This window comes from Poecilia reticulata, linkage group LG19 (assembly GCF_000633615.1).
Source record: "Poecilia reticulata strain Guanapo linkage group LG19, Guppy_female_1.0+MT, whole genome shotgun sequence".
NCBI lineage: Eukaryota > Metazoa > Chordata > Actinopteri > Cyprinodontiformes > Poeciliidae > Poecilia > Poecilia reticulata.
In genome coordinates, this window is record NC_024349.1 from 21,869,470 (window position 1) to 21,879,537 (window position 10,068).

The window sequence follows — 10,068 nt, forward strand, 5'->3', positions numbered from 1 at the left end:
GTGTGTGTGTGTGTGTGTGTGTGTACATTTCTGAGCTAATCTTTTGCTGGTAGGCCAGTTTCTCTTATTCATGTTAGTTTAACTTTTCTCATAATGTTTCTTGGAGTCTAGAGCAGACCTGGAGCTCATGAAAAAGTACTGGTCTTTAAAAAAAAAAGGTCTAACCTCAAGCTTTGGATTATGAATCCTACAATGTCTGAGTGAAGAAAATGCTAAAAGATAAAAATGTTTTTGGTTCAAATCTTATTTCATTGAAAGGCAGATTTTGATATGGTAGTAATTCTTTAATATAAAGAATGGTCATTACTACTACTACTAATAATAATGATAATAAGTAGAAACTAGTAATTATTCTAGGAATAATTCATTTCAATACATTTAATTTCAAACAAAGTTGTTTTTCTGAACCTCACTGTACTTCTTTACAAACAACTAAAGCTGAAATGTACCGACCCATCTGATTAGTCGTCTCTCTACAACCATCAATACTTTTTGAATTTTTTGCGAAACAGCAAGAAAGACAGCACATTTTGGTGCATCGGAGCAACATAGAGCAAAATTGTAAATATGAATACAGTGAGAAGCTTTTTGTTTGTGGGCAGACAAACAAAAAGGACATGAAATACTAGAAGTGTTTTGATGTGGATCAAATGATGGGTTAAGAAATCAGCATCGGATAAAAAAACAGCTGTCCTGTGTGACAAAGAGGGAAAAATATTGAATACAGCGTCCATTTAAGCTGCTAGCAGAGATTTTTAGTTAGTTTTGTTTCAGATGGTGGAGAAAACACTGATTACTATCGCCTGGAGGTGATATACTGAAATATCTCAAACACTAAGCAAACAACCTGTCCCGTCTCTACCGTCACCCCATCTTCAATGAAGACCTTTCACTTTTTTAAAGGCTTTTTGGCACAGGTGGCCTTTATTTGAGTGGTTGAGAGAGTGGGAAGACATGTGGCAGAGGCCATCAGACCGGGACTTGAACCTGTGACGTCGAGAACTACGGCCTCCTTAAGTGGGTTGTCCTAAACCCCCATGCGCCACCACAGCAACCAACCTTTCACTTTTCAGAAAACGTAGCCTGTGCATGTATATGCGACACCTTTTCAAATCCGAAATAGCCCAGTTGAGTCACTAATGCCGTCATTGTTTTAGGTCATCATTGTTTTCCAAGTCTTGCAGTGAGACAAAGCGCATTGCTGTGGCAGATTATTCCGATCAGGTTAAACAGCTACGAATTCTTGCTGGGGCTCGGCCAAGGCACGTGACACAGTCGGCATATGCATGATGTCACGAGCTAAAAATGTAAACAAATAAAGGGGCCATGGCAACGCGAGGTGCAGTCTGCCTTGTGTCTGGAAAGTCTATTTAAAGAAAGAGAGCAGATCTACTGCCTGGTGTTTCTCTAGGTTCCGCCATGTCATCATTGAGTTCATTCCTTTGGAGCGAGTTGTCGAGATTTATTGTAAATAAAGAATAAAAAAAAATTTGTCACACCTTTTCTTGTCAGGAAAACATAAAACATCCAACCAGGACTGAAGTTGGTTACAATGGCCTTTTGTCAAACGGTTTATTTAATAAGGGAGCTGGTAGTAAAGATTGCCTAAAGGGGCAAATAAAAAAGACTTAGGATATCCAGAAGCAAAGAAAAAACAAGAATATTAAACTAACTACTAAGACAAATGAGACTGAATCTTTTGGGAAAAACGTTGACTAAGAAGCACATTTACTGGACTGGATAGCAAAGCTGTAGAAAAATGATTCAAAAGCTGTTGGCCAGCAGACCTAGAAATATCCTAATCACATTAGGAATAATGGGAATAGGACAGTTCCAATAGTTTTATGCATGCCTCCTTTTGCCTTTTCCTTTATGAAAGCAGTTTCGATTTGTTGAGGATCGTCATTTCGAAACACTTGGTCCAACTTTCACACCTCCGATCCTCGATTTGAAGAACCTGGAGGTTCTTGTTTATTATTTCAGTCACCTTGTGCACTGCACCAGTAGTGTTTACAGCAAAACAGTCATACCGCATGATACCACCACCACCGTGCTTCACAGTTCATTAAATTTGAAAGTCTCACCTCCACACCTCTAATCATATCTTTTGACTGATCTTTGTCTTGAAGGTGTCAGTTTTTTATGCTTTTTTTGTCTTTTGTTGTCATTTTTTCAGTGAATGGTGACAGGAATTGCTTCCCTACAGGCAGTCCAATGTTTTGTTATGGTCAAGGAAATGGCAGGCTTAAGCCTTTGTGTATCCTTTGTTATTCATGAATATCCTAACTTCCCGTCATGTGAAGTAAACAGCTTGGTCTACCTTCCATGCTTTGGCAAAATGGTGACAGATCCAAATAACTTTTATTTCTGTAAAGCAACTCCAATCTTAGAATCTGGAGTTGCTTAGATATTGCTCCAAAGGACTTTCCCAATTTGTGCCAATCAATCAATCAATCAATCAATCAATCAATCAATCAATCAATCAATCAATCAATCAATCAATCAATCAATCAATCAATCAATCAATTGAAGTTAATCAACGGCAGGTCTTACTGCTGGTTGGTCTTTAGGGTTTAAGTTTATCAGAGGCTGTAAAGCGGAGTCTTCTCCGATTTGTCCAAACTGTTGCTGGTTTAATCATAAGAGGCTGCACGACATTCAGAAATTACGCATGAATGAGTAAAATGTGCTGAGCTATCCCAAGGGAATGGGTGGATGCATTCCTGTGACGATCCAAATAAAACGTTGCGGCACATAGGGATTTTTGTCTATGTGGATTCTATTATAACTCACATGGGTGATAAGTAACAGTTAGAAAACGAAGATGTGAGCCTAGCAAAGGTTCCAGCGTGCTGAGTCGGAGAGATGCTTTACCTCCTTGAATACCGAACAACCTGCTTAGACAGGGTGTCTCATTGCAGCACAGTCCTTTGAAGGATGGTGAGGTGTGAGTGGAAACACTGACCCAATCAACCTGAGCCTGTGAGCGTCTGTTCTCCTCCAAGTCTCTGGTTTCACTCCAGTTCACCTGAAACCGGCCGTCARTCACCGCAACAACGGCAGCTAGCACATGCATGATCCCCACATGTTCAGCCGCTCCATTCATTCCAATGTAACCTCCACCTCCGCCACATCCTCTTTTACTCCAAAACATCAGGATCRGCTTACTTTTTGTTTTCTAGTACGCGCTGCTCTTTAACTTGGCCTCGTTCGACCTCCGCAGCATTAAATGGTAAATAGACTGAACTTATATAGCGCTTTATCCAATCATTTTTGACACTACACTAGAGTCACATTCACCCATTCGCACTCACAAACGCTCACATTTATACACCGATACACAGCTCGGTAACTGAATCAGCAATATGTGATCAGCCGTAGAACGTCTACATTCAAGCAAGGAAGAACAAACTGCTTTGTGTCTGAGGGCTGGATGTCTGAACCTTCAAAGCTTTTATTTCTCAAAGGAATGATGTCATTTGGGATGACTTGGAGAATGTTAATTTCCATAATTATTGACGGCATCAGTCAAGTCTGCCCTCAGAAGCTGACATGCTCGTAAATGTATGTTATAAAATGTTATGGTGGTAGTGTAAATACTCAGAGACTGTTTCTACCATTCAGTATGAATGGAGTGAAAATGTCTGCCTCGGCCACGTTAGCTTACAAAATCTACCACAACCGAGAAAACTATTCTACATTTGCATCACAAATTGACAACCAATAGGTTTGTGCAGATACTGGATATCTTCTACAATCATAAAAAAGTATTCGCCTTCATACAGATTTCTTCTGTTCTTATTGTTTTGGCCGTAACTACATATATCAGAACATCAAAACTGGTATCTACAACTAGAGAAAACATCGAATAATGGCAAACCTTACCAAAATGACTCCAAAAGTGCATGAACAACTGATCCAGGAGGTCACAAAATAACTAAGGACAACATATAATGCACCGCAAGCCTCACTTTCCTCTCTTAAGGTCAGTGTTCAAGATTTAACATTAAGAAAGAAACTGGCCAAGATGGCAACCTATTAGAGTCCCAGGCAAACTGTTGAAGTAAAAGAAAAYAAAGGCCCACCTTCAGAGATCCTGTGTACAGAAGAGAAAGGAGTGGAGGGCTTTTGAAGGTCTTCGTCCTATTACAACTGGCATAAAACTAACAGAAAAGAACATCACATCGACAGTCAAACAGAGTGATGGTGGATTGAAGTCTGTTCCCTAGAAGAACATCCTATAGGAGAATGTCCAAATATTGGCTTGTGGTCATAAGCTCAGTCTCTCATGGGTTATTCAGTAGGACAATGAGCAAAAGTTCACAAGCGGGTCTGCCTCTGGAAAGTTTTGGGGGTGTTTTAGTCAAAGTCTGCACTTAGTTCTGATTGAGATACGGTGTTACGACTTTAGAAAGTTGTTCCTGTTGAATGTCCTCCAATGTGGCGGATTTGAAACAATTCAGCAGAGAAGAAATGGTTGAAAGTCCTCCCCAACAATGTCGAAGACTCACTGCCGATTGTAGCAAGTAGCACAAGCAGTTATTCGGTACAGGGGACAATCACAWTTTCACAAAAGGCCATGTTAGTTAATGTGTACCTTCTTGATGGAACTATTTTTCAACAATCCTGAAAATGCCACCCATTCCTTCTTATGATTCATCGCTTAACCACCAATTCCTTGCTTTGAACTTGACCTATTGCTGAAAAGCTCAATAGTTATCCAAACTTTTGCAAGGCAGTGTGCTACTTTTACCGGCCAGCCACAGCACTTTTCAACAACAAGTCCAATTTCCCCATGCTCACACAATCACACATCAATTTGCAGACAGGCAACGGGTAATTCAGTGTCTTGCCCAAGGACACGCAGGACAGGTTAGAACCAGGAGTCCAGCTAACAACCGCTCTTCCCTGCTGATCCACAGGCATTCTGGGTGTTTATATGAGACAAGCAGGGAGTGAGGGACGGTAATAGCTGCTAAGACCCTGTTCGACACACATCGGTTGCACACGGACCTGTTTAATACAGCTGCTGCCAGTGAGAAGCATTGAGGGTTAGTAGTGAAATAGCCTGAGCACATGAGCTGTTTACTTCGGGCTGAGCTCAGCAGAAGGATTAAATTAGGAGCAGTGAGAGGCTGAGTGGGGCTAATTGGAGGAGACAGGACCTGGTCAGAGTCTCCGGGTCCAGCTGGCTGCAGTAACACGGACAACTCCTCTCACACTCTGCTAACTTTCACTCGAGTGATGTTGACTGGTTGTCACTGAGCCACCGGGTGCCTTTATGTCGCCTGACAGCTTTTCAGATGCAAATGATGTCGAACCTGTAAATCTTCTATCAAACTGTTTGACCTCCCAGGATTTCTCTTGAGTAAAGCCGAGTCACTTTATGAAAACGTTTGCCATTAGAGCTGCAGTATATAACTTTCATAACAATACGTTTTTGACATATTTGCCTGTAAGTGTGTCGCAACAAGAAAAATGGAGGATAGCATTGTGCTGCGTTGTGCTACTTAGCCTGTTCAGTTTAGCACAATTTCTGATAAGGAATATATGTTTTACATGTGAGACATTTACAATGAGCTGGAAGCACATTGTAAATGTGCTTCAAGCACTGGCCTGTCATGCCAGGCCAGTGCTTTCTACTGGCCTGKCATGACAACTACAGCTGACGAAAGGTGTCTTGGAGTTGCCGATCAACATYYGAAAGAAACGGCAGCGRTCTTGTAAAAAAGCAACCWYAGATCTCTAGTAAATGAAGAARTTATGGAGACTAGGTAATGACTTTTGTTACKACTTTAACAATACTTCCCTTTAGAAATTCTGAACTATTCCTTTAAGAGCTGCCCTTCTTCCTTTATCCCTTTCCCACATGTGTCCACAAGTGGCTCCCCCTGTTTCCATGTTGGTGCTGAATCCTAATGTGGCGCAGTCCTGTGTGAGAAGGAGGAAGAAGGACCTGAATGTGACCATCAATTTCAGGCAACAATGGCGTCCATAGAGAAGTCAGGAGAGAGTGAGGGAAACATCTTTCACAAGCAAAGCTTGCCAAGTGGGGAGGAAGAGTCTGCTGCAACGTGCAACATAACAGATCGGGCAACACATTCCACATGAACAGAAAAACATTGTGTGGAAGAAGAAGGAGAGGAAGGAGGGAAGGAAGCGCGGCGCAGATTCTGTTTGGTGTGTTGGCCGCTGTGAGAATGGCTACTCACACACTGAACGATCCCCGACACCAGGCAGAAGCAAACACGAGCGGCTCGAAAACCCTCCAGCAAGAGCTTGGAGATGATGCAAACAATCCACTCTCTTACCACAGGTGGGGCCGAAGGCCCCGACACCGACCCTTATGCGATCCCACCGAGCTCCGCTTGGTGAGAATTCAGAGTCGGCGTTATGGAAACAAATCATTCCCCAGCTAACGGCTAGAGGTTCAATTAGATGCACTGCCTCGAACGGGCCAGATAGAATTCAATTATGTAAAGAACGAGTTACGGTTGAAGGATGGAAATAAACAAGGTGCTCTGATGTTTTATTCATCCCCGCACTGCAAAATGCCTCCTGCATTAAACAAGAGCAGCAGGCGAGCTCTGCCTTCAGAGTCTGGAGACTGATTTGTTTAGCTGTTTGCCTTTAGGTTGTCACATTGGAGGGGATGCAATTTTCATATTTGCATTAGTTTGCTGCCGAGAAGCTAAGAAACCTCAGTGGTAACTGGGACAGGATAATACTGCAGCTCCTAGGAAAAGACGCAGATGGATTTATACACCCCTCAAACTTTACTTTACACACACACACAGACAGTACCTTGCACATGTTACTGCTCTTCTAATTGCAAGTTTTCTAGCCATCGATCCCGACTGAGATTTTTCTTCTTTGCAAAGTAGTGCTAGCTCTACTAAGGTTGAGTGGAAAGCATTTGTGAACAGCAATCTTGAACTTAGTTAAAGTTGCAGTCTGTCACTTTTATTAAAAAAAAATAATAATAATTATAGTTAATGGCAACAGCCTTTCAAATGGTGGCTTCATTTGGGAGAGAAATACACTGCAAAAAATGTTTATGTTAAAGTTGTGTTTTAAATAATCTTNTTTATTTTTTTTTTTTTTACCAATTTTCGTTAAAACTGTCGCTATGTCGTTGGTATATCATGAGACAGATAATCTGTTAAAAGATCGAGTTGCTCCCAGAGGAGTCGGAGGAGATCGATCTTTTCACAGATCTTCTGTCACGGAACGGTGACAGCTTCAACAAATATGTAAAAAAAAAAAAAAACATTTCTCATAAAAATTACATACTGCAGCTCTAAGCCAGCTGAAAGAAGTGTGCGCCACTGTTTACCCTGCTTCCAAAACAAATGGTTCCAGACAGCTTGGAAAAGTTTACTTCAAAGAGGGAGAGAGGTAAAACACAACAGGACCATCAGTGCGAAAGGAACCATCAGGCGACGGGTTCAGTAGACTCTCAAACTCTCAAAGTGTTTCTGTCGCCCAGAGAAACGGGAATCCAGCTCGTCCTCCCAACCTGAGCTGTCCTTTGCCTGAGCGTTGGTATGTGCTGACCCTCACAGCCTGTGGCATCAGTTTAGCATGCAGAAGAAGAAGCTCTCCAAACGCCCACCGCCAGTGAATCATACACGCACACAGCATTTGATCTCACCCGCATCACTGACAGCTCGTTTGTTTTACACTCCATAAAGGTGTGAAGTGCATTGCATCAATGACAAACACAAGCGCTTTGCTGACTCGCTCACAAATAAACACTAAAGTTAATCTTAATGAATGATGTGAGGCTCGCTCTGTAAATCCTCGTGTTTGTGCGTACGGACGCCGCGACTTTGGCTTGAGTGCTCGGCACCAGGAAGGAAGCAGGTACCCAGCGTTGCTGCCGGTGTTTCCCCGAACAGGTCGGCAAACATTCAGCAATAACCGAGTTCCTGCATGGAGCTCAGCAGGTTTATCGAGTCCCAACCTTAAAAAAAAAACAAAAAACGATGGAACGCCAATGAGGAAATGAAGAGGAGAGTTTGAAAGAAAAATAATCAGACTCTGTTGTTGCTTAGGTGACGAGATATGTTTCCTTGCCAGTCGCTCCATGGAGACCGTGGGAGTTTTCCATCTGTTTACTGTCATTATTACAGACTGATAGAAGGAGTTTAAGTTGCTCCTGGTTACATAAATTCTGTCTGTGAGCCGACGCACGGCTAGAGAAAGTTGAAACCTTCATTTTCCAGACTTTTAAAAATTATTCCTATTCATTCTTCCCTAGGCTATTGCTGTGAAATCTCAGTTTTCCTCCCAATCTATTCTCAAGAATCAAATATCATGTATCGCGAACCAAATGTATCTCTACACTCCCAATTATGACCAATAGCTGCCAAGCACCAGATTGTCACTTCTGACATTTTAAACCTGAACCTCGGCTAAAAAAGAAAAAACCTCCAGTTTTTCCTTTGCTCTCTTATTAGGCTTTGAACGCAGCCTGTCTGAAAAGGCCAAAAGAGCAGAAAACGTGAACCTTGATTTCTCCACTCTTTAACAGACAGAGCCGCAGGTTGACCGGCTGCTCATACAGAGCGAACCGAGGCCTTGGGTTATGATTGAAACCCGGCGGTTGACAGAATCACGAGAGGACTGACCTTCTCTTTCCTCGCTGCCCCCGGTACCTCAAAGGCATCTGAGCGGTCGCACCTGCTAATAATTTATTGGCCTGATGAATGAGAACAACACACACACACACACACACACAGATAAAGGAAGGCAGAGACACACTTGTGTATACGGAAAGATGAAATGCAAAACCTCCTGACACTGACCTCTGCTACACTGATCACAAAAGACGGCTGACAGTGAGGAGGAGGAGGATGATGATGAGGGTGGGTTACAGATGGGAACACACACTTAGCCGCGAGCCGCAGTAAGCAGCCACATCTCATCTCGCCCGCCTCTCGTGACACGGGGCCGATGTACAGATGAAAACCCAATCCACTCGGTTACACGGTGGGGCAGATGTCAGCAGCTGAACGCTCGCTCTGCAAGCCGCGCCAGCAGAATGGAGCTCCATTGATTTGCTGCTGCAGGAGCTGAAGGCTATTAAAAAAAAAAAAAAAAAAAGAGGAGAAAATATCTGTGGCCCCCGTGGAAAGGCCAGCTCATGGCAGGAGGAAAGGAAAATAACAACAGCTTGATGAAAACAGTTGATATGCGGCGTGATGTCAGCAGGCGGAAGGAGGGAGAGCGGGGAGTGTAGATAGGAGGAAACATGTGGAGAGCTTTGAGTTCAGTCTGGTACAGGAAGTATGGAAAAATAACGTTAGCAGACATCTGTCCATCCATGCTAACAGGGACTGTTACTGAAAAGCACAAGAAATATTTGCCTGAAATAAAAATGGAACCTTTTAAATTGTTAAAATAGACAGAAAACTATAGAAATGTGAGTTTTGAAAGGTATTGAATTTGATTTGAGATGAATTAAATCTGTTAAGGATCTGGATGAGTAAGGAACCAAAACATAAAAGTTAGGAAATTGGCGTCCATCCATCCATTCGTCCATCCGTCTGTCCATAATGAATTTTAAAAATGTGCCCGAGAAATCAGCTCCACCATACGACAGAGTTATACTGTGCCTATTTGAAACGCTGCTCACATTTTGTCTTTAGCCCTGGCGGCTTAGCGACGTTCGACAGAGCATAATGGATGAATGCAGACTGAGACCTTCATCACTGTCACCGTGGTTACATAACAACCCCACCTCACTTACCCAACGAGGCCACCTGTCTCTGCCTGCCGTTTAGCTCCGGCCCTCTGGGGTCCATCCTCTTCTGTCCTCACATTCCCCTTCTCGTCTCTCCCTCCACTGTATCCCAACGTCCATCCCTGATCTTCTGTGCTTCCCCTTCCTGCTCTCCTTCCGTCTAGCATTAGTCTGTGTCTGCTCGCCCACCGCCGACGGCCGGGCCGCGCTTTGAACCAGAGGATGAAAGAGCAGCTTCCATAATGAGAGTCTTCATACCAAGAAGCTGTTTAGTTCCAACACACACACACACACACCCACACACACACACACACACACAC

At 43.0% G+C, this 10,068-nt stretch overlaps 1 long non-coding RNA gene across 1 annotated transcript in view; it reads right to left on the reverse strand.

Annotated features, from left to right (window-relative positions):
* LOC108167281 (uncharacterized) overlaps nt 1-9,995 on the reverse strand; it is a 38,830-nt gene extending 28,835 nt beyond the window's left edge. Inside the window, exon 1 of the long non-coding RNA XR_001777640.1 lies at nt 9,755-9,995. This is a non-coding gene — a long non-coding RNA (uncharacterized LOC108167281). The remainder of the gene's footprint in view (nt 1-9,754) is intronic.
* Nucleotides 9,996-10,068: the final 73 nt, after the last annotated feature.